Source organism: Micrasema longulum, unplaced genomic scaffold (assembly GCF_059751315.1).
Source record: "Micrasema longulum isolate JH-2025_06_02 unplaced genomic scaffold, ASM5975131v1 h1tg000248l, whole genome shotgun sequence".
Classification (NCBI taxonomy): domain Eukaryota; kingdom Metazoa; phylum Arthropoda; class Insecta; order Trichoptera; family Brachycentridae; genus Micrasema; species Micrasema longulum.
The window spans coordinates 221,114-247,913 of NW_028277453.1; the positions used below are offsets into that span (position 1 = coordinate 221,114).

At 31.4% G+C, this 26,800-nt stretch overlaps 1 long non-coding RNA gene across 1 annotated transcript in view; it reads right to left on the bottom strand.

The window, feature by feature from the left end:
- The window catches only part of LOC148283305 (uncharacterized), a 183,921-nt gene that overhangs the window by 98,581 nt on the left and 58,540 nt on the right, over window positions 1-26,800 (bottom strand). The window contains exon 2 of the long non-coding RNA XR_015821874.1: window positions 3,789-3,838. This is a non-coding gene — a long non-coding RNA (uncharacterized LOC148283305). The remainder of the gene's footprint in view (window positions 1-3,788; window positions 3,839-26,800) is intronic.

Below are 26,800 nucleotides of genomic sequence, written 5' to 3' on the forward strand. Positions count from 1 at the left end.
GTTGATAAATTAGGTTTGATAAAAAATTGAACTGGATGTTGTAACTTGCAAAATCAATCGGAGGCAATAGTTTTGACGATTTTAGCATTCAGAGCATTCTAGGTTTATAGACGGAAGATAAAATTGACGAAGCAGATTTGGTGGAAATGGCTCTAGAAGTTCAAATCGACTTCGAGGAGTAAAACAGTGATGGTGATTGTGAAATAAAATAATTTACTCAAATTACAAAAAGGCCTAAAACCCATTTTTTTTTTAAATGAAGACATTGAATCTGCTAAAAGAAGTCAAAAATCAAAAGGGAGCTGGACTTTTGCCTGTTTACATACTAGCAAATCTACAACGACCTTCTCAGGAACAGTAAGCAAATCAAGCGTAAATGATAAAAAATATTCAAAAAGTGATTATGATGCTGGACGATGGTTGGATGATGGAAGATGGTGGTACTCGACGTCCTGGACGTCCACTGCTGACTGTTCATCGGCAGTTTATGTCAGACCTTCGGGACGAGAACCTGACTTGGGAGTACGCAAGGGAGTTGGCAGCCGATAGAGATGCATGGAGGCTCTTAGTGGATACCATATGCTCTATCTAGGAAGCGGACATGGAATGATGATCAAGATGATATAAGATGATATTATCATTTTACCGATTTTTTTTTTACGTTTAGTTGTGTCGAGCAGTGACGAGAAAGAAAATCATTGAATCAAGATTTAACCAATTGAAAAGGATACTTTTTACGATTTGACACATAAATACAGTATTTATTAATTTAATTTTCAATAACAAAAAAACTGTTTTAATTTGTTTGGAACCTAACCCTGTTGATTTCTGTGTCAATGTTTCGGAACAATGTCCTATCCTACAAATTGCTGTTTACACGTGAACAAAAAGGTCGGATCCTGGAACAGAACAATATTGTATTGTTATTGTCCACGTGGAAAAGCTACTTAATAATCTGTTGCATTTAACACAAACTACTAAGTCCAGTGTAAACTTCAATACTAATTTCATGTATAAACATCTAAGTACTCGTACATGACACTTTCTTCGAATGTTGAAAAAATTACAAAAAAGCGTCAACTTTTGTTGGTATTCTGCAAAGAAATGTGATTTGATTTTATGACAGCGTATGGTAAGTATTTAAAAATGAGTTGTTTTTACATTATCTTTTATTTCATCTTTCAAAGATTGGCAGGTGTCGCGGGCGGTTTGCAAAAATAGTACAGCAAAACGGAATCACGATCGGCGATCGATAACTGAAACACATCGCGCCACGAACAGATTTTAATTCCGAATAATGGAGGTAAATATGTTATAATTACAGAGGAGGAACTCGGAATATGAGGGTTACCACCTGCATACTGTGAACGGAATACATAATAAGCAGGTCGGTGCTCATCCAAACAGGATGGTTATAAATAATCTTGCAAATGCATCCAAATTCAAAAAATTGCGCGCAGACCATATCGCATAAAGACCTATAAATAAAAAGAGTGAAGAGCTTATATATAAAACAATAATTGCCACACATTGGGACTATTGCTTTACCATATTGTATTTGGTCAACGAGGGAGCCTTAAAGAAGTTTGAAATACTCCAAAACAGAGCAATCTAAGGAAAAAACAATATAATAAAGTTGAACTAATGAGAAAAGATTTAATTGGATGAAAATAAAACAAAGTGTTTAATAATCTTATGCCAAAATGTTTTATAAGTGAAGTCGTATTAAATAAAAATGTAAAAAACTATGGAAATAGAAACAGGAATAGGATAAGGCTCCCCCCATAAGGAAAAAACAAAATCTCATCTAGCTAAATGTATAAACAATTAAAATTGATGATAAGATACCTGAAAGTATGAAGAAAAAAAACTGACTGACTTAATAAAAAGGTGTAATGTTTATTGTCATAATGTAGATTTATAAATCAGTTTAATATAGTAACCTGTAATATCATTATTTCAATCAGATACCTATCGGATCTGTCGCACACGAATAATTCAAAGGGTCCATTTTTTGTATGATTTCTTCCAGTATCTCCCTGTATCAGATTTCATCTGCTTATTCGGGGCCCATTACTATCCACACAATTTAGCACCGTCTAGCTAGAGCTTGGCTTTCGCCAAACAACGTCTAGTAACATTTATTTTTTATTTTAAGGAGATTATTTAAACTATCTTCCTTTCAATGCGGGATAATTTTTTAAAAATATATATTTATAACATAATAGGACAAACACGTAATTTTAATTAGGTTTTGTTGAAAAAAAATGGGTCATCTTAATGCGATATTAAAAACTCTTTAAAAACGAAAAATCATTTAACAAATATTGCAACGACGAATTGTGAATATTAGTTTGAAATACAAAAATTTAATATTGACCAATAAAAGGAAATAAAATTGTTTAAAATATATCAAAGGTAAATTTCGTTTCTCGAGCGAACGAAGAAATCATCCCAATATTTTCTGTAAAGGTAGGCAGAGAGAATAAAACGCCACACTAATATGTCTTAGCATACAGGCCTCGCTTCCTATACATTCATTTATCTTCTTAAGCACACTCGACGATTATTTCAACTTTTGAATTGTTTATATGTCCATTTTCAAGCATATGTTAAATTTGGTCATGCTATGCCTTTCTCGGTCTTCCGCGTATTCTGCATCCATCAACATTCGCATTGTACATGATATTAACCGTTCTTTCGCTGTCTATTCGCTCCAACGCAGTATGAATTTCTTAATTTAATCGATAATACTTATGATAATAATAAAACAAAAACTGTAAGAAATTAATCAATTCTTTTGATTTAGCGTCACCGTTTGTGTACAACAGGGACTCCGTTAAATATGATTATTATAAAGTTCGAGACTTACATGGTTTGTACGAATTATTTTTAATATAATTGCTAAAAACATGAAAAAATCATCAGATTACGCTCGCAACGCAAAAGAGAAGACCGACCCTAGCGAAACTCGGAGAAGTACTGGCAGCTACCGACGTTTGGCGGAAGTTCTGACAACTTTGCTATTCGCATGTGTTACGCGTGAAATTGTATCTCTCGCTCCCGAATCTATATCCGTACCTGGATACCTATGTACCCGAAGTATCGAGAGTGAGACATAGAAAATGTGTGAGACAATTGTACATTTGGTATTCTTTTACTTCATACACCGCGACATGCGAAACATTGGTAAATTTTAAATTACATAGGTGATTTGTTTACGATTTCTAATAATAGGCTTTTTCTGTGCCCAATAAGTATTTACCATTTATTAACTGATACGTTAATGTACGACTGTGTAATACCAAATATTAAACCCAGCATTTATTATATTTATAGAGATATTGCATACATAAAATGCTATGAATACTGGCTACACATCACCGGAAAAGAAGGGTTTAATGCAGCGTGAAATATTTTTTAACCAATTAAGGATAATTTATTATGTAAATAAAACACGAGTGATACTTTAATCCACAAATTTGGAATATCCAGTGACCGGTTTCATCGCTTTCGCGATATCTTCGAGACTGGTATCTTTATTAAAGGAAACCGGTCACTGGATATTCCAAATTTGTGGATTAAAGTATCACTCGTGTTTTATTTACATTATAAATTACAATGAATTTCCATCAAGAATTTTCACTTACAAACTTATATGTTTTAATTAAGGATAACATTGACATGTAATAAATTGCTGTTTATAATTAATTCATAGTCAATATATGTATCCCCAGATACAGTTATCATTATTTAAAAGATTAAAAAATAAAAGCAAAGATACTCACTCGTTTTACAAAATTGTTTTTTCTTTTGTTTAGTCCCAATTCAAAAGATCCTGTAAAAAATTAAAAGAAAATTAGATATATTACATGGTTGTACCTAGGGTAAAAATGTTTATCTAAATAAAAAAAATAGAAAACTAATGCCGATGACGCAGTCCTCCTAGCTGACAGCGAAGAGGAACTGCAATCCTTGGTTACAAAGGTTTACGAAGTGTGCAAGGAGAGTGATTTGCTAATGAATGTGCAAAAGTCGAATGCGAAAGTCGTCATGGTCTTTGAAAGAAATGTAACTATGACTGAATGTAAGATTGTAGTAAATGGAGATAGTTTGAAACAGGTCGAAGAATTTGTATATCTGGGTAGTATGTTTACTAGAGATGGAAATATGGACAAGGATATTGAAAGGAGGGTTAGTGCCGGTAACAGAGTTAATGGTGCCTTAAAGTCTGTCGTAGCAAATAAGTGTCTATCGCAAGAGGCTAAATTAGCAGTTCATAATGGAGTTCTGGTACCAACCCTAATGTATGGAAGCGAAGCATGGAGTTGGAAAAAAAGGGACGAAAGTAGACTGAATGCTGTTGAAATGCGATCCCTCAGGCGAATGTGCGGAAAAACAATGTATGATAGGTGCCCTAATGTCGAAATTAGAGCAGAATGCAAGGCTGAGTTAAGCATTATCGACAAAATTAAGAAAGGTCTTTTGCGATGATTCGGTCATGTGGAGCGAATAAATGATGAAAGAACGGCTAAAAAGATTTATGATGCGAATGTGTCTGGTTGTAGAAGTCGAGAAAGGCCGAGAAAGACATGGCATGATCAAGTACAACAAATTCTTGAAAGTGGTCATGTGAAAAGTCGGAATAATCGACGTGCGTGCATGAGAAGATGTATGAATGTGAAGGAAGCAAAGGAAGTGTGCCAGGACAGAGTGGTGTGGCGTTCTATCCTCTCTGCCTACCCCTCCGGGGAAATAGCGTGATGGTTAGTTAGTTAGTTAGAAAACTAATATTAACTACTGGTGGATTTTTTCAATCTGGCGCTTTCGCAATACTTACACAAACGCATTGTGTAGTATCTGTGGATATGCGTGACATAGACACCTAATGCTTTGTTAGTTGCTTATGATATGGTAATAAAATATACACAGAATGCTTCTGCGTTCGTCTGAATTTCGGTGCGATTCTTAATACTAAAAATATAATAATATGTATTCGATGTATATGTATTAAGGCATGGATTTAAAACATTTGTTTATAAATACATATATTCTTTTAATCAAATGATGTATCTATAGGTCGATTATCTAGTGCTAGCGCTTTCGCAAAACTTGCACAAAAACATTTTAAATGTACAGAATTTAGATTTATAAACCTTGATATTATAGTAAATGTTTTTAAAAATCTCTTTTGGTCACATAAGAAAATTTCATATATTTATTTATTTTAAAACAAGTATGTTTTTTATTTATTTTTATGTGTTTATTTTAATAATAGTTAATATAGTGTTATTAAAATACACAATACAAATTATATTGGAAAAAAATATGTATACACACTAACTGATAAAGATAGCAAATTTGGTTAAAATTTATAAAGCCTTTTTTTAAAAATCAACATTCTAACTAACTAACTAACTAACCATCACGCCATTTCCCCGGAGGGGTAGGCAGAGAGGATAGAACGCCACACCACTCTGTCCTGGCACACTTCCTTTGCTTCCTTCACATTCATACATCTTCTCATGCACGCACGTCGATTATTCCGACTTTTCACATGACCACTTTCAAGAATTTGTTGTACTTGATCATGCCATGTCTTTCTCGGCCTTCCTCGACTTCTACAACCAGACACATTCGCATCATAAATCTTTTTAGCCGTTCTTTCATCATTCATTCGCTCCACATGACCGAACCGAAAAGACCTTTCTTAATTTTGTCGACATTCTGTAGATTATAAATGCGTTTGTGTGAGTTTTGCGAACGCGCCAGCTTTAATTAAACGGCCAGAGTGAATTCGAATGTTTAATAACCCTTTTTAATGTGTAAGTGCGGCCACATTGGTGAGCGATTGCGACGCAGCGCGCGGCAAAATACAGCAATATAAAAATAACAAACATGACCAACTTTTGTTTTACTTAAAAATACAATCTCAAATCCTAAGAACTATTTTATCTAAAAACTGTAATAGAGGTGACGAAATTAATAACTTTGTACATCTTCAACAAACATACCTATTTCACGATATTTTTTTTGCTGCATTATGCATTACTCGTATAAAAAAAATCCAAAATATGACAAGTAACATTTTAATTCATTTGTCGTTTCACAATTTGACAAACGAGCTATTCAAAATAAACCAGGGTACTTATTATGAAGGGAAGTTAAAATTTATCTTCAATTTTATCTACCAAGTAAAATTAAGTTGTGCAAAAAAACACAGATCGGGTTGTGGTCCTGTGGCTAGTGTCTCGGACTCACGAACCAAAGTTCCGTAGTTCGAATCCCACTTTACCCCAACTTGATTTCATTTTCTAATAGTGAGTTACTTACAACTCGTTGAAAATGGCCCTCTAAATCAAATATTTGGGTAAATCATAAGAACGCAAGTATTTAATTTATTTTTAAAATAAAAAAAAAGTTTTTAGTATATAAAATAAAATATGTTTACATTTTTTTCCTAAACATGTTCAATTACCGGTTACCGACGAAGATACTTTGAATTTTCATACAATTACACACACTTTCGTTCATAAATATCGATATTAGTTTTACCGTCTCAGTATATACCGATGAAGATAGCCGTTCATAATCGCGGCCCAGATTATCTAATTTATATGGACTGTAATAATACGACAACTCTTTAGCACTGTCTACCCTTTCGGGCTTTTAAGACTTAAACCAAATATCTTTATCGATTTAACTTTCATTAAAATGTTATTAAGGGTAGCACCGCCGTGTAATGAATCCCTTATAATTTGTTAATCATATTCTTGACTGATTTGAGTCACATTAAGGAATGTTTAGTCTTCAATAAAATACAGCAACCCTCGGTAAAATTACATTACGAAATAATAAATTGTAACGAGGGTTAATTTTTGATCGTAAATAAATTAGATTTTTTAATTTTAAAGCGTTTTAAACTTAAAACCACTCGAACTCTTAGAAATCATTCTGCATAATAATAAAAATATAATAATAAATGTATAAAAGATCAATAAATGTAAATAAGTATGAAAAATATTTTTTGTAATTAAAAATACATTATATAATAATAACGACTTTCACAAACATAGTCACAAATTACGGCGCAAGAAAATAGGAATCAAGTTGCGGCAGGGCGGTAGATATTTATTTACTCATCGAAATATTTATCTTTTTGTAATTTTGTCATTGGAAATAAACAAAAATACGTAATGATTTGAATTTCCTACATATTTCAAATAAGATTTAATCTTCAGTTAATATTTAAAATTGGTTATCATCTAGCGGAAGAGACATTGCAGGAGACTGCTGGGAGACGTTTTTTTTTTCATTCTTTAAATACACAATATTACAACGAAATACAATTTTATAAATTAATTTAATTCTTACTTATATTTTTTTTAATTCAAACTACCTACATTGAGTTGAGACTTGTCACAATACATTTATATTAAAAATCAATAGTTTTTTACATATCTGTGTAAAAAGTATATTCTTAAACAATTTTTTGTGTAAAATATATAAACATGCATGTATAATATATATTCGCATATATAATATATACTCGTAAATATAAAACAAAACTAAAATTGTTAGGTGTCTTCCTTGGCGCGGGTTTTCCCAGTGAGGAAATACATAGTAAATTCAATTATCTTATGTATTCTTGTGAAGTAGTAAATAAATTAAATAAGTAAATAAATAATAACGTTTCCCATTACGAAAAAAAAAACAATTATTGTGTACATAAAGGCGAGTGACGTTTTACAATTATGTGTTTTCTATATTTTATTTCCAAACATTACAACTACTACTACCATCACGCCATTTCACGCGTCTGCCTCTGAAGTACAGATATAAATAACACGAAGGTAAATAATATCTCGAGAATAATATTATGTTCAAAAAGTAAGAGAATCTTGTAACGAAAACTCCCTTAGAGACGTGAATAATGTCAATGTACAAATACAAAGTAATATTGTTCAACATAGAGATAGCCCTTCCAACAGGCATAACCATTGGCAGGTTTGTCCTGTATATTGGAATGCGAAACAGTCTATGCTGACGCTGTCTAAGTATCCGAAACATAAAAGCTAATACTCCGCATAATTTCATTTTTGTAAACTTCGCATAGAGTTTAATTCGGTTTAAATATGGAAAAGCGACCATAGAAACTTATACCTGCAATTTATGTGGTATAACGCTGGAATAAGCACGCGATCTGTCAAAAGTCATATTTTTCAGTAATCAAAATGGATAGTTCATCAGTTTTTTTTTCAATTTTGAACAATTTCGAAGTCCTGCGACCTTCTCAAAGCGATGCAAGTGATTTTTAATTATTTATTTAAATAATATCTGAAATGTTATGTGTTTTAATTAATTGTGATAAAAAAAGAAACACGAATAAACTTTAGAATTTGTTTTTAACTTCTCCTCTTCTTCCTAATTTTGATTTCTTTTTCTAACGGTTTTCTCCGTGTTCTCGATTACACTGACAGTAGACTATATTTGACTTTGACGTTTGTTTGTGTTGTTATAAAATTTACTGCGCACGCGCACATATCAGTGTCGTCTGTATAAAAAAAATTAGCATGGAATAATCTGTGAATTGTTATTCTATGTTATAAATATTTTTATTAGTAAGCTTATTTTTATATCGGTTATAAATAATTAAACCGGGTATAGTTATTTCTTAATAATAAAACTGGTATAAGGAAATCTAATAAATATGTTGTATATCAACTCAACATATAGTTTTTGCTCTCGGTAGAGTTTAGGATACGAGGGCGGTTACCATTTAATGTACTTTTGTAATAACTAAAAAAAGGAAACATGAATTTCTATAGAGGCTTTAAGTCATATATACTTTATTTTAATTCAACGTCTGCGTGTGTTTTTTAAATAACGTAAAAGTGACAAAATGTTTCGAATTAGCATATTTAAATTAAGTTTGGCGAAAAAAACTATAATTGAATGAAAAGCTTAGGATGCTTCGAGCATGGACCGTTCCAAGTGTTAGAAAAAATCCTTAAGTGGATTTTGTTTCTGGAAATGGCGTCAGCATTATTATTTGATATTATCTTTATTGCTTGGCTGAAATTTCAAAGAAAAAAGGTTTAAAACGGGGGGAAACTTCCCAAAAAAAATATTGAAGACTTCTATGCTAATCAAAATAAATTATTAATTTTACTACACGTACCTACAATATACTTTGATTATTATGATTTTTTTTTTTAAATTGTTAATTAAATATTTCTAAAAGATTGGTGTATGATACCGTTTGTTGCAAGAAATTGTTGAAGAAAAAATAGTGATGTTGGGTTTTTTTTTAATGTGGAGACGAATGAACGAAATAAGTCAAAATTATAAATGCAATTATTGATCAATTTTAATTACAAATACCGCAGTAAAGCGTGTTTTTAAAGTAATGAATAAACGTCATAATGTCGTAACAGGCAGAATTAAGTTTACGTGAAATCAGAAATGTTTATTGCAAGAGACAAAATAAGCAATTTACAATGGAGTCCTGGTCCCGACCCTGATATATGGGGGCGATGTATGGATTTGGAAAAATGGGGATAAAGTAGGCAGAATGCTGTCGAAATGCCATCTCTCGGGCGAATGTGTGGTAAAAAAATGTACGATAGATACACAAATGTCGAGATCCGTACATTATGTAAGGCGTTATCGACAAAATCACGAAAGAAGCTCTGCATTGGTTTGGACATGTACAGCGAATGAACGGCTAAAAATATTTCCAATGCGAATGTTTATGGATGCAGAAATAGAGGAAGACAGAGAAAGACATGTCATGATCAAATCCAACAAATACTGATGGACATGTTAAAAGTCGGAACAATCGGCGCCCGAGCATGATAAGATGTATGAATGTAGAGGAAGCGAGATGCAAGGATAGAGTGATGTGGCGTTCTATCCTCTCTGCCTACCCTTACTGGTAAACGGCGTGATGGTTTGTTTGTTTCTTTTGTATATACGTTAATATGGTACACAATAGTACCCATATAAATTAAACATAGAAAGCACTATAATCTAACAAATGTAAACTACCGTTTGCCATCTTTGAAATGATTAAAAAGAGTTGATTTACATAAACTATACTTAATGCTTAAAATATCAGCAACGTCAGAATAGTTATTGCCGGGTACAATTTATTAACAGTGTTAATATATTTAATACGTTTGATTATTGTTGTATAATGGGCCTTACTAATTTGATTTCCTTATACCAGGTTAATATTAGGAAAAAATTATACCTGGTGTAACTATTGATAACCGATATAAAAAAAAGCTTACTAATAAAAATATTTATTACCTAGAATAACAATTCACAGGTTATTTCATGCTTAATTATTTTAAACAGTCAACACTGATATGTGCGCGTGCGCAGTAAATTTTATAACAACACAAACAAACGTCAAAGTCAAATCGAGACTACTGTCAGTGTAATCGAGAACATGGAGAAAACCGTTATAAAAATAAATCTAAATTAGGAAGAAGAAGAGAAGTTAAAAACGAATTTTATAGTTTATTCGTGTTTCTTTTTTATCACAATTAATCAAAACACATACAAACATATAACATTTCACAGATATTATTTAAACAAATAATTAAAAATCACTTAAATCGCATTGAGAAGGTCGCAGGACTTCAAAATAGCTTAAAATTGAAAAAAAAACTCATAAACTATCCATTTTGATTATCGAAAAATGTGACTTTTGACAGATCGCGTGCTTATTCCAGCGTTATACCACATAATGTGCAGGTATAAGTTTTATGGTCGCTATCCCAGATTTAAACCTAGTTTAACTCTATACGAGGTTCATAAGTAATACTTTTTGCTATACCATCATTATTCTACCACTATTCTCAAGCTTACCTTGATACCCGATTTCTAAATAAGGCCCAATATTTTCTAAGTAATATATCATTTATTTGAAGGGTTTTCTATTAAACTTAGTTTTATTAAGTATTCAAATATTTAATGTTTTATAAAAAAAACATGCATTTGATTATGAATAGATCTTTTTATTTTATCTACTGGATTTTCGGTTGATTGAGCTAGCAACTTTACCTGTAGGGTGTGTTGTTCACCGCTCTTGAGGTAATTATCACTAAAATTGTGCTATGTAAATCATTAATAATTAATTTTGTTATTCCTTGTGGCTACCAGAAAAATATTGTCTGGAAGCTCTTACGCTCGTTTTTAATTCAAGATTAGTCGTAATTACATTCTGGATTAAAAATTCCTGTCACAACATGAATTAAAACTCACGACGAGTAGAAATATTCTGACATTTACAGTTCCCGCGTCGAGAATCAAGAGACAGTTCTGCCAAAATTTCAAAGGCGAGATTAAAACCGTAATCCTTAGCAGGCCCAAAAAAATAGGGGCATTAGGCGTATTCGCCCATATGGCGCGCATTCCTTGCCAAACCCGAAGCGATGCGATGCTACGAAAAGGGTCATATTATTTACTATTTTATATATTTTGTCCGTGCTTGATGGTTTGTTTAGTATGCTTAATTATCTGACTACATTTACTTTGTTTAAATTTTAAAATCAACATAATATGAAATTATATATTTTTATGACATAACGTTCCTTTATTGATTTATTATTTTTGCAAAACATTTTTTATCTCTCATTGAATACATTTTTGTTATTTTCTTAGGTTAACCTTTTCTTTTATTTCTTTCTTATTTTATTAACATTTTTTTAGATCTTTATTTTAATAGGTACTTTTAATTATTTAATTATATTTATTTTTTTCTAGATATGAATTAAAATTTTCGATTTACTTTGTTTTATTTTTTATCTTGTTTTGATTAAATTTATGAGCACACACTATTTATATACGTGTTTATATTTTTTCCTATATTCAAAATGTATCCAAGTAAATGGCTATCCTAATTTAACTCTATTTTATTACTTTCAAAAAATTATTTCTTTCAACCATTTTTATCTGGTTTTGTTGAGTTTTTTCTTCTTAATATTTTTTTTCAAAAAATCAAAAACAAAATAATATATTTAATTATTTTTTTTATTATGTAAAAAAAGTCAAGTTTATACAGCCGATATCGCCAGATTTTTGAGTTTTTCACCGCCAAAAATGATGTTTTATTAGTATTGCGTTCCTACCTACGCGACGCGAAGTATGAATAAATTTTTGAAGCAAAATGCATTTTGGACCAAACCGGGTTATGATCCCGTGGCCAGTGTCACTCACTAATTAGAGATCTGAGGTTCGAACTCTTTTTTTTTTTAAACAAAGCACACAAAAAATTCAGATTCCCTTATAACATTTCTTCGAGGAAATAAATTAAAAAAAAAAAAAAAACAATAAGGCGTTTAGCATTGCTTACAATTTAATGTGGTCTTCTCATACAAGGTAGGCAAAAGCGCGAACCAGTAATGTAAGCACCTAAGTACCTTCATTTAGTTTAGTGAAAGCACTTTGTAATCTAATTATACAATATGATTATGACAAATAAACTTGCAAGAATAATATTATGCAATAAATTTTCAAAAAATAATAATATTTACTCGGCATATGACCTGCTGTTTTAGATTATCAAATTAAAGACTGTGAAATTTACCATTTTGTGTGTATTTAACCTTTTTAGTATTATTGATACCGCATAAAAGTCCCGTTTTTGTCAAAAAAATAACAAGGGCTTTACTAATATTGATTTTTATTTGACATAAAATTTAAAGTTAACTTTGTAATAAAATGCTTATTTTTACATCACATGATTCAGATTTATTCAAACTATTATAGTTTTGCACTTCTGCTGGGAGAGCATTCCATGTTATAGGGCTTACGACCGCTAATATTTCGCGATCACCGAAATTAGTAGGTTGGTTGCGTGCAGGTATAATAACTTTTTCCGTTGATGTAAGATCCTAGTTCATCTGAAATGCTTAGTTCTTTAAGATATTCCGGAGCAGAGTTGTGCAATAACTTATATAGAAACCAATAACGTTTATATTCCACAGACTGTCGACCTTATTTCATTAATTTCCAAACACTTAAATTAATTTTATTTCCTAATTGGGTACGCAGAAATTGTATGCATTATCTCTACAAAGTATCTCCTTCATGATTGAAATATTATTTGGCTACCTTTTTTTCACAAGCAACATCTGCCGTTGGTTTTGAAGACCTAAATATGAGTAGGTGCGGTTTATCCCATACAACACATGTCGTCGAAATAATAAATCTACTAACAGTTTTTTCTACAATATGAAAGATGGCTAGGGTTTGGGTCAAACTCAGGTAAAGCTTTTCAAAAGATGCTTGAAACAGTATTTACATAAAATATCTAGCAGTTTATTTATTTATTTACACCTTTTATCAAAAATAGAACTTTAAGTTCACTTTGCCCAGCTGACAAGGGTACGTACCCCGTTCCAAGCTAGGCAATTACATTCTTATATATGATAATAGTTAACAAATTAATAGAGAGAAAAGACTAATAAAATATAAACTTACTCGTATACACATTTTGATACATATACATACAGACACACATACACATAAATACACATAAACACACATATATATGTATATAAATACACATATATACACATGTACATACACACACACGTACATAGTCACTGCACAACTCTGCTCCAAAATATCTAAGGGAACTATGCATTCCAGATGAACTAGCTGACAGGCGTCTTACGCTTAGATCACCTGCGTCTGCGGCGAGAGGAAAGGTTATTATACCTCTACGCAAACAGCGCACTAAATTTAGTGAACGCGCATTTGCAGTCGCAGGCCCTTATGGATGGAATGGAAATAGCATAGAAAGCTCTCCCAGCGGAGGTGCGACGCTGTGAAAGCGAGGTGATGTTTCGGAAAAAACTTAAAACCCACTTGTTCTCTAAATCATTTTAATAAATCCGTAGCATGTGACAACAAAATAAATTGTTTTAAGTAAATTACAAATTTAAAAGCTTCAATTAAATTGATTTAACAATAGAATCACTATGTAAAGCGCCCTTGAGGTATTTTATTACGAAAATGGCGCTATATAAGTTATCCATAATAATAATAATAATAATAATACACCCATGCGCATACACATACACACATTCATAAAACATAGACAATTTATTTATAATGCGAGACTTTATGATTGCCATCGGTAGATATATTTTTTTTATTTATTCTTTATTTTCATATTTAATTTTCGACATCTAGTAAGAATCTCCAATATGTTAACGAATATGCATAATAAATTTTATTTTTGCGCTATTTTGTTCATTTTTAATGTTTGTAGGGTGGGTGCTATAGTAATTGGACATTCTAAATCTAATGGTAAAAAATAAATAAATGTAATGCGTTCATTTTAAGAGAAAACACAAAAAAGCGTTTTTTTTATGATGGAGATAAATTCTTAGGTTTACTTGTTTTTTACCATTAGATTTAGAGTGTCCAATTACTATAGCACTCACCCCATATATAATTTGTTTACAATGGAAATTATAAAATTTATAGAAGCAACAGCAGTTTTCAGATTAGAAATGCATAAAAAAGTGTAGCATGCGCGGTCCGGTCTGTTCATAGATTGAATTATTATTATGGATAACTTATACAGCGCAATTTTCGTAATGTAAGGGCGCTTTACAAAGTGATTGAATAAATAAATAAATTTGATTTTAACCTTTTTCATTTGTAATTTAAGATACAAAATTTACTTTGATTTCACGTGGTACGGATTTATTCAAATGATTTTGAGAAAAGGCGGGGTTTAAGATTTTTCCCAAACATCACTTCACTCTCAGTTTCCAACAGGAACCAATGCTAGACTTCTGAGCAATCAGTATCTATTTTTTTTCAAGGGCGCTTTACAATTGTATACCTAAACTTACATTCTAACTAAACTAAACTGAAATTTTATATTTTCAGATTTAAAATTAAGGGTATGATAGTCTAAAGAAGTGGGATTTTAGTTGGGATCCGAACTGACTGGGACTGTCGATGATTCGTACGTTTGAAGGTAATTGGTTCCAGGCAGAGGGGGCGGCAACGGCAAAAGCACGATCTCCGAATCTAGTGTTTGGGGAGCGCCGGATTTCGATAAGTTTTCCTCTTCCTGAATCAAATGCTGACCTAATAGTAGATTTTCTTTGATATGTATTTCCCCTAATACAAAGGTCCGATTGGTATTTTGGAGCCATTTCATGAAGGGATTTGAATACTGTCCAGCAAAGCTTGTATTTTATTATCACTGGGTTTTTTAACCAGTGCAAATCGAGAAGATGTTGATACGATGGTATTGTAATATTAAACTATGAAATATTAGCGTTTTATGCTGAAATTATGTCCAAAAAATGCTTTTTTAATTATTTCAATGAACTTTATTCGATTCACTATGTAAGTAGTAGGCACATATTTTACCGATGTAGCTAGTACCAAGGAATTAATTCCCTAATCGAAGACCTCACGCTTCTATAGTACATTCAAATTAAAAAAACAAACCCATTATGACGGACAACAAATACGTATATGAAACATGACAAAGACAAAAAAACAATACTTCTACTACCAAAATCACAGACAGAGGCAATATGTAGGGACAATGTACTGCCATCCAAACTTTACGATCAGTTGTATGGAGACTTCGGTAAATAAAAAAACATTGCGTACAAAACTGTAGGGCAGAAAATGATAGACAAACAGACTAAAAAAAAAAGCTAAAGAATATGTTTCATACGTCATAGAATAAATATATTAAAATTCTTGTTATTATTTTTGTAATCTGTTATGGTTGGATTTATTGAAAAATAAATACAAAAGCGGACAAACTTATTATTCAACCTTTTCAATATTATTATTAGTACTGCTGATTTTATTTTATTTATATTTTACCCGATTTTTATGCTCACTTTAAGTCAATTTAATTTTAGTTTATTTAATTTTTGTTCCCATTTTATTTTATGATGTATAAGTGCACTTTATTTTATTTGGGAAATAGTTACAGCGTCAACATTTTTGCGGCTAATAGTTAATACAATAAAATATATAAGGCATTGACTAGAAAAGTTTCCGCTTTTCAGTACCTAACTAGTTATCAAATAAAGTTCATAAGAAAAAAACATTTGGGAATATACATTATGTTTCAGCGTCAAATTTACCGAGAATCGAACCCGATACCTTAGGTATGACTAGAAACATTCTAACTACTACTCCACAAGGCGGCTGAGTTAATGTGGTATTATTATATTTATTTAATTATTCACAAGAACACCTTATATGATTGAATTAACAATGTATTCCTCACAGGAAAAACCCATGCCGAAGAAGACATTTTACAATGACTAACTTCAGCCCAACGGGAAATTGGATACAAAAATGTTTTCTTGCGCGCGGTAACAATTAGAGCATTAAATTGTATGGCAAAATTATTCGAAAATGTACGAAAAAATATTAAATAATTTATTAATAAAAACGTACTACTTTGAACGACGTAACTGGCATATGAAACAAGCGATTCGAAGAAAGATGTGAAATATATCCGATTTGCTTAAAGTAAACAGGCATCGTGGCGCAGTTAGTTAGACGGCCGACTGTGAAACTGGCGTCGCGGGTTTGATTACCGCAAGTTGCAAGAAAAAAAATCATGAAATATTTTTTTCTCCATTTGTCTGGATGTTGTGGTGAATTGTTTATTACCTGCTTCCATATCCCCTCTTTCCCACCTGCTGACAAGCCTAAAATAGAGGCTTAGCGGTTTATTCTTTTGAAAAAAAAAACAAAAAAAACGGACCAATCAGCAGGAACTGTCAGAGAACAAACGGAAGAGAACCTCTGACATCACACGCGGAGTTATTTTAGAAATACTAATTTTCAAAAATCAAAGCGCTGATAATACGGTATATTATTTTTTTTCTTTTTAATTGGCTGAAAAAAACCACTGAATTTCCCAATTCTAGTTTGGTTTGATTTATATAATTTATTTATCAATTTTGGAGTATGGTATAATCGGATGGGGTGGTGCGAGTAACACAGTTCTAAATAGTGTATTTGTTGCACAAAAATCCATGATAAAAATATTTTAGAGTCCCGATACAGACTGAAGAAATATTCCACAAATCACATCTCATGACACCAGAGCAATTATACGCTAAAATAATACTCGCTTACAGATTGAAAAACTATTCTTACTCAAATGAAAGACAAAACCCCAACAATACAACACATACAAATAGTACAATCACTAGATCCTCAACACAAAGACAGCTTTAACAACTACAAACTTATACCACTTTCGGACAAAGGGAGTATTATGCAATTAAAATCTATAACCTACTTCTAATGTCTATTAAAACAATAAAAAAATGAGAAAATGTTTAAAAATACTATAGAGTAATGGATAGTGGAGCTGGGTAGACGTAAAATGGATTGTTTGATTTGCCCAAACCAATATTAAATAAACTGCTCCACAAATGTATAGTTATTCAATGTTATGTTTTTGTTCTTTTATTGTACGTTTTATAATTATTATTTTTTTTCTTTCAAAATTACACGAGTTTAAATATTAATGAACTTATTAAGGCTTTTTAGGCTATGCCCGTGTCAAGCCATAATAATTAACAATTAAAATACATGGTAAAATTTATGAGATTAAATTATAATGACATATGTTGCAATAGAATAACAATCTAGAAAAAATGTATAAGTAATAAATTATAAAATTCCAAAGAATCCAATGCAAAAAAGATAAATAAAAATAATTTAAAAAATATAAATTATACGAATTAAGAATCACACATAATCAAATATAAAAAATAATGGTATCATTAAAATCAACAAAATAATAGTAAAATATAGTAGTATTAAAAAAAACAAAATAAGAATATCATTGAAATCAACTACAACAAATAGGAGTAATAAATAATATGCCAAATAATAGTACGTACTAAATTAAATAATACAAAAATACATCATGAAAAAACATAAAAATATCAAGAAATATAAAAAGCAAATAAAAGTAAAAATATGGAAGGTAAGCAGATTTGTAAATTTTTGCTAAATGCTAATCTCGAACTTTAAAAAAATTTACAACCTCGTCCCTATCGATGTGCAGCAACCGATTGCAAACATTTTTCTTAAATACATTGACACTTGTGGAGTTCTTTATGGCTGCCGGAAGTTGATTAAAAAAATTCGGAGCCATAAACCTACGAGTATATACGAAGTGTTTAAAACTGTTTGAATATTTTGTTAATTATCTCTGTATATTAAGTCTTTTTTGTTTATTTTAACACGTAAAAATATTTTTAAAAAGTATATTGTTTAGTGGCCTCAGCACGGGTAACTCCACCCCAGTGAGGTCACATTCTTTTTATTATTAATCTTTGTTTATAATGGAAAAAAATGAATAAATAAATAAATGTATTTTCAACACAAAGTACTTATTATCTTTGTAAACAGAGTTATCCAAAAATTGCACCATCAATTTATTATCTAGTTTAACTAACTATTTACTATCCAAATGAAAGTTATTCTGGTTATCATAAACTTACTTAACTAAACAAAGTTAATCAACTTGGTCTTCTCACCATAACACAATTAAAACTTGAACAATGTAGTAGATACTCGTGCAGTAGATAGAAGATCGAGAAGCGACTAAACTGGACGAAAACTGTATCATAATGTTAACTCGGCGCTCTCAGCCGTCCCAGCACAAATCCTGACAATGGGACACAGACAGTGAAAATTCTAGTGACCGACCGAAACAATATTTTCAGCCGAAACTCAATTAAGTCAAATAATGTTTTTCAGTGCACTTTTTTATTTTTTAAATTTATTTGCATAATGCACGCATGTAATGAGTATTCAATGACATATACTACGATCTATCCCTATCAAACTTTGCGTACAAATATTAGAGTACAGTAGACCTCCAACAATCGGAACTCCGACAGCCCAAATCGCTTTATCCGAATCGCTTTCAGAATTTCAGAAAAAAAAATTAAAACGGAAACGTACTGAGATTCGCAAAATAACGATTTGGCTGCCCGAAAACGGATGATGACAGTCAAACAGCTTACATTGGCCGAAATGTTCTGCAAGCAATGACTGTGAACAGTAGGTACGGTTCGTACATACTGTACTAATGCACAGCACTTGTAACTAGGCTTACATGTAAAAGAGTTGCCTTTTCATTCGAACTTTCAATTAAAAGCTAATTTTTCTTTTTCAATCATTCATTTTTATTTTTAACATACATACAGTAATTAATTAAAATAGACCTATTTTAAGGAAAAAATCAAATTATACGATTTTTTTACTATCTGAATGGGGATTAATTCGAATAACTTGAGTTCGACCGTATTTATGTACATATAAAGTGGGCTGATGATGTATGAAGTTTTTATTTTTTTGGACATCAAAGTGAAAGGGGTCTAAAAAGTTGCATTCTGGATCAAATTAAACGAAAAAAATATTCTATAATAATTTTGCCCCTCAACCGAGGTTTGAAGATTATAACTGTCTAAATATGATCAATATTGATAAAATATTTTTTGTTTAGTAAATATATTATTTAATCACATTGCAAATTCGAACAAGTTTTAAAACTACCGAAATTAAAAAAGTTCATACTTCGCGGAACTGATTCCGTTGAGCGCCTGGCTAATATTGACGAAAACCATAACTCATTAAACAATGCCACCCATTTATTACAAAACAAAGTGCAACTCACGCCCTTAGATGCTTATTTAATAAGGTTTAATACACATTATAAAATTTAATTGGACTTATTTTCTTATTTTAATACAAAATGACAGCCAGTTTAGCGCAAATAATTGACTTTTTCGAAAACTACAAGTTCTGGTTGAGAGCCAAATCTAGTATCAAATTTTGTTTGTTGATATTTTTTGCATTCCGAGGAATCCAAAAGGCAACTTTTTAGACCTCTTTCATTTCAAAATTCGGAAAAAAAAATATCGGCCCACCCTAATGTACAACCGCTTCGCATGTAATTAGGAGTGGTTTTGTAAAGCTAAACAATCACTCACGTGAGCAGTAAGTCCTACAAGCTAACTTTTATAGATACTCGTTACTTACTTGTACTAAGTCACTGGAACATGAATATTCATATCACTCATTGTTCAGTTACTCGACCGCACCTACTAAGCTGACGTTACTGTTGTCAACAAAACAAGAGCGTAGAAAATAAAATATTACTTCACATACGATACGCATATACGAGTACGTACTGGTTATACTGCCTCGCAATTCCTAAACCGCCGTAACTCGAAAAATCCACTTTAGAGAAAAACGCAAAAAACTTCTTGACCAAGAAAATCGCAATGATAAAAACTTGGCTAGGCTATAATGATGACAATCAGTTGTCAGAAAAAGGCGTTTCATATAACAATACTTTGAGTGTGTCGATATTTTCGTAGACAAGGACTGGATTCAGCTCCCTAAAGAGCTTTTAATAGTAACATATTACAACAGAGATGAACTTCATTTCTGTTGTAATATGTTAACGTTTCATATAAGTGATTAAAAAAAGAAAAGAGGACTTTTTCAATTTTCAATTCGTATCAGTTTTGCGGACAAACAGTTTCTTCAAAATCAGTTAAAATGCAGAATTAAAACTTGGCACTGCAAAAAAATCTAATTTTCGTAATTCAACAATGTTTTGAGTATGTTCAAATGTTTGCAGACTGGCTGGATTTCCTTCCTAGGGAGTTATTCAGATCTTGATTTGTCGCAACGGAGGGGAAACCGTTTTGAGAAGGAAATATGGAAGTCTAGACATTTACATGGCTTAAAACCTGTCGTTGGCTGGTTTAAGTGGTAGTTGATAAAAGAAGAAGTATAAAAAAAGAACTTTGTTTTCAGGCGATGCCCAGTAAGTGAATTGGTTTAGCTCGATGAATCTCACCCACACAAGGTTTCAGGTATGTTACTTCACAAAAGTCAACAGAGGAAGAGTTGAGGAAATGTGAATATTTAAACATATGCAGAATGGTGAATGTTACACAGAAAATAGCCACTTAAACCAGCCAACGGTCGACAGACAGGTAAACTGTAAATCCCAAGACTTCTATATTTCCTTCTCAAAAATGTTTTTCTTCAGTTGCAACAAATTTAGACTTAAATACCCGTATGCAGAGACAAAATTTAAGGTGAGGAAAGTACACTCTGATCTCATATGCTGAGAATAACCCGAAAGTGAAGACAATAGAATGTACTAACCTCACCTTAAGGTTTGTCTCTGCACACGGGTATAAGTAATTATCACAGAATAAAATGAAACATTTTGTAATATTTACTGCGTTTAAGGTCGTTTTTGGGGAAAATAATTAATAAACAGAGTATGTATACGCTTTTAAGTATAAGTAGTTTGAATGAAAACACACGTTATAATGCATTTTTTTAAATAAAGACGTAACCTTTATTTTTACAAATAAAAATATTGAAAAAAAGGACGCTAAAAATACTTTTAAAAACAAACCATTCTAGTTAGTATTTCAATTATTTGTGAGCTAAAACAAGGGAAAGGTATTTTTTTATAACTTTCCAGCTATCGTAGCGAAAAAAGAGTTTTATACACGTATAGCTTATTAAATGCTTATTGTCAAAATGTGAGTTACAACGGTTTAGGCTCTGCGTGGCAGTTTATGCATAGTAAATTATAAAATGACAACAAATCCTGTATCTTATCTTTATCCTTTAATGCACATACCTACTTCTTATTTTCATTATTTTTTTGGGAAAATTATTTTTTTAAAAAATATAAAAACTCTTTGTTTTAAATAATTTATTTTATTACCGACTGGTTTCTGAGCTACTATGCGCTCCTTCATCAAGGAATAATTTACAAATGAATGGTAAATTGAACCTTGATAACGGAGCGCGCTTTTTTACACGTTGCAAAAGTTAGAGCATTTAATTGTACTTCGAAGATTCAGCAAGATGGATGAAAAAAAATGGCTTTAATAAAGGCGAAATATTTTCAATGACATCACGGGTTCTTGTAAATCAACCAATGATAGAGTATGGTTATAAATTTCCGGTGCACGGAAGCCAATTCATCAATCAACAGAACTCACGTGGAGAACTTGTAACGTCACAGGCGGAGTAATTTCAAAATCACAGCGGTGATAATACAATGCATAAAAATAGTTTTAAAAAAAATGGCTTAGTTTAATAGTCTATTAACAAATATATGTTTTTTAAAATCACTGAACTTCCTCATTGAAAAACTGTTGTCTTAAAAACACTTAACGCGTCGCTAAAGAAATCAATGTTTCTCATTGGATCTTTGTGTAACTTTTTATGCGGTCTACAGATGCGAAAAAAGGGTGTTTTTTTTATATTTTAAGAAAAACAATAAACTTTTTTTTTTTAATCTTTTCCTTGGTTACGTATTTTAAAAAGAAAATAAAATGATTATATTACTACCATCACCTATATAAGTTTTTTTTTTTTTTAATATTTTGTAGGTATATTTGATATTATCTACATGGGTATTTATTATACCTACATATGAGGATACTACTTGCAACCCCGGCAAAATCCAAAAGCTGAAAAAAGTGAGATATTAATTGGAACTTATTCAAAATACAATTTTTTACAATAGTTTTAGTTAAAATACTGCTTTGTTTGTAAGAACTTGACTTTTAAATTGTCGTGTTGGTTGCAAACATGCTTGAGTATTGTAAAGTTGGAAAGTATAATTTAAATTTATTATTTCACTACTGTTTCTTGACATAATCATGCTTATGTAATCACTGTTGACGTGTAAAATATTTACTGATTCTAATAAAAAATTGAAGTTTAAAAAAGTTGAAGTTAAGTATTTTATCAGTTTATTGCGATTTGCTCAAAATAAAGAAAGATAGATTTAGCCGGGTTTGCGAATAGTAGGTACTACGTATAATATTCTTTATTTGATGTAAATAGCGTGCGAAGGCTGTGTTTAACACGCTTAATTTAATACTCATGAATTGTTTGAATTACCGAACTCGACATGAATTATATATGAAAATCGTTTGAAAGCAAACGCGATTGACGAAATTAATTTAAGGTGCCTTATAATCAGATCACTTAATAAAGCGGTACTTAATGAAAGGTTGATTTTAACATTTGTACTATACATATATGTCGTTTTCAACAGAGAATTTGACAATTTAGGAATAATTAAAACTTTTGTCAAAGAGAGTATCGTCGGTTTACTGGAAAAACCCTCTAAATGTCAAAATTTGAGATAACGAGTTATAAATGCAATATTTATTCGATCAAATTTAAGTAATATCAATTGTAAGGACTTAAGCATATTACAACAGAGATGAAGAACATTTTAGAACAGTTAATATAGAAGTCTAGGCATCTACAGGGCTTATGACCTGTCATTGGCTGGTTTAAGGGGCCACTTTACACACTGTGTAACATTCACCATTCACCATTCTGCCCATATTTGAACCGCTGTATTCCTTCAATTCTTTCATTTGTTGATGTTTATGAAGTTGAAGAGTTGAAACCTTTATTTATGCGGGTGAGATTCATCTAATTGAATTATTTCACGTACATACTGGGCAACGCCTGAAAATTTTATTTTTTTTAAATTTCTTCACTTCTTCATGAACAAGCTGGATTTATCAACAATATTTTGAGTTTGTCCAAATTTTTGTAGATAAGGACTGGATTCAACTCCCTGGGTAGCAGTTAACATTAACAAATTACAACAGAGATGAAGAATAGGAATATAGATGTTCAAATATGGGCAGAATGGTGAATGTTACACAGTGTGTAAAATGGCCACTTAAACCAGCCAATGACTGGTGATAAGCCCTTCTATGATTTTCTCTAAAATGTTCTTCATCTCTGTGTAATATGCTAATATTAACTGCTCCCCGGGGAGTTGAATCCAGTCCTTGTCTACAAAAATTTAGACAAACTCAAAATATTGTTTATTTATAAGGACGACTAAAATTCACTACAAAACATAAAAAAAACAACTGTAAGCCAGCTGTCAAAGTCAAAAATAAACTTTTTTGTGTAATGCTGATTAGCGACGTATACGAAAAAATAGAGACCTACAAAGGTTCTTGTAATTAAAAAAAATTCCGCCGCTTTTGTGTTTCGGCAGGAGAGTATTTTTTTTTTGATTCTGTACATTTTAAAGAACACCCGGCCTGAAAGGGTTCATTCGTTTCAATTCACTTATCCACGGGACTTGTCTCCTAAACTTGCTCGATTTACATCTTGAAATTTTTATCTTACAGTAGCCATCGAGTCGAAAACACTCGCCCAGGTCTCTAATTTAATTTCACTAACAAGCCGTTTTCTTTATAAACCGAAACTCTGACAAATTTCATATAAAGCTGGACGTAAACAGTCGACATTTGAAAATATCCAATTTATACAAGATATTTTGAAATTAAATTAATTACTGTTTTGATAACCGGTTTCGTTGCAAAGCCAAGGTTAGAAGGGGAATTAACGAAGTCAAAATAATTCCCATGTACGTAATCTCGAAATCGTCGGGACGTATAAAACAATTCATAAATAATTCATTCGTTCCCACGGAGGAGTGGCGAATGTTCGGTAATGACTTCAAATAGTTACGAAAATCCTTGGAGGAACAACTATGCCAATTTCAAATTGAAATTACCATCGTAAGTTGAATTCCAAATTTATTTCTGAAATTCAATCGGAATTAAATGAAACTTAGTAGTTGAGTAAAACATTTGCAATAAATTAAACTCTCCATTAAACAAATTGTCTCATAAAGGATAAAACACGGAAAGCCAATTTTTGACGTTTTGAAGTTAAAAATGCGGAAATTATCGCAATAAGCTACATATTTGACTCACCGAAGTCCACTTTCGTCATGAAAATGCTTTTTAACTTCAAATAAAAATCTGGAGTCCACTTTGTTTTAATGTTAACAGCATCAGTACCTACTTAAATTTATTTCAACAGAGAGGGAAAACATTTTTGAGAAAGGAATATGGCCCAGGCACTTATAGGGCTTATGACCTGCCATTGGCTGGTTAAAGTGGCCATTTTACACACTGTGTAACATTCACCATTCTGCCCATGTTTAAACGTCCACATTTCCTAAACTCTTCCATCATGTAAATAAACAAAAAACATCGTCCACAAAACGTGTAGTATTTAGTAAACATGATAAAAATAAAAAAAGGAATCAATTCATTAGTTACGTAAATCTTGACGAAGAAGCTTGTTTGCTTTGAAACCGGTCAGTGGAAAATAAAAATTAGTGGTTAAAAACAAAGTTGTTTTATTTATTTAAAAAAAATAATTCATTCATTTAAATAAGTTCCTATTTTCCTAGTTTCATAATTTGAATAAGATCGTTTGAGAACAAAAGTCTAATAATAAGGCAGTTTAATGTGAATAAATTTTCAATATAATTTTGTATAAACGCGTTTCGTTTTGCAGATAAGACTTCTTCAGCAAGCGCTATCTTTGATCTCCATGGGAATTAGGGGAACGCTGAGGGATTATTACGTTGGTGAATTTGCAAAGTTCACGTGATATGTGCCCATTAATAATTCGTGAGCAATAGTAAAGCTTTTTAAGTTATTACATTTATGCCTAATATTATGTTATTGAAGGTTAATGTAATGTATTTATTTTAGGTAGTTATACAAATGCAATTTGAACACTTAGTTATACCTTAACTAATAAACAATATACATGTGAAAATAATTTCAAAAACAAAACATTATTATAAAATCATTACGCTTTCCGATGACACTCTATCTACCTATCTTAAATAGTTATTTGTGTAAAATAGAACCTAAATCCTAAACGCTACAGCGCGATTGGAGTTTCAATGCTGTGATTTATGACATCTCCTTTCTCTTCCTTAATCTCTCCTTCTTTCCTTTTTCCCATTGAGTAATAGTTTTGATTTAAGGTAATTTATAAACGAATACGCTTATTTCTATTTTTATATATCTTTAGCTTTTAGGTCTGTTTTTTCTTTTGAATATGTTCTGTAACTTGAATTATACAAATAAAACTTTTATTTTATTGGTTGGTTGGAAGAAATTGCCATTTGGTAATGAGCCCGCTAATGTACAAATAACATTATGTACAAAAAGTTAAATGGATAAAATAAATTTATGCACTATTCGCAATGATAATAGGTACAAGTTAAAAAAATGATTTAACCTTTTTTAGCCCAGCTGTTCATACAAACAAACACAAGTTTAAGTAAATATATTACAACAGAGATGAAGAACATTTTATAGGAAGGAATATGAAGTCTGCGCATTTACAAAGTTTATTTTTGATATGTTTATTTAACTATTTGAACATAATTTAAATTATACATTGGCAGGCTTATTGCCAAATGCCAATTTCTTCCAAACCAACCAGGTGTTATTTATATAATTTAAGTTTCAAAGCGCTTTTAAATGATTTTTTTTAAATGAGATACAGAAAAATAGAAATAGGAATATTTATATGTGTGTTTTAACTTAAATCAATGCTGGGACTCAATGGGAATGAGGAATAAAAACAAACAAACAAACAAACAAACCATCACGCCGTTTCCCCGTAAGGGTAGGCAGAGAGGATAGAACGCCACAACACTCTATCTTTGCATACAGATCTCGCTTCCTCTACATTCATACATCTTCTCATGCACGCGCGCCGATTATTCCGACTTTTGACATGTCCATCTTTAAGTATTTGTTGGATTTGGTCATGCCATGTCTTTCTCGGTCTTCCTCTATTTCTGCATCCATCAACATTCGCATTGTAAATATTCTTAGCCGTTCTCTCGCTG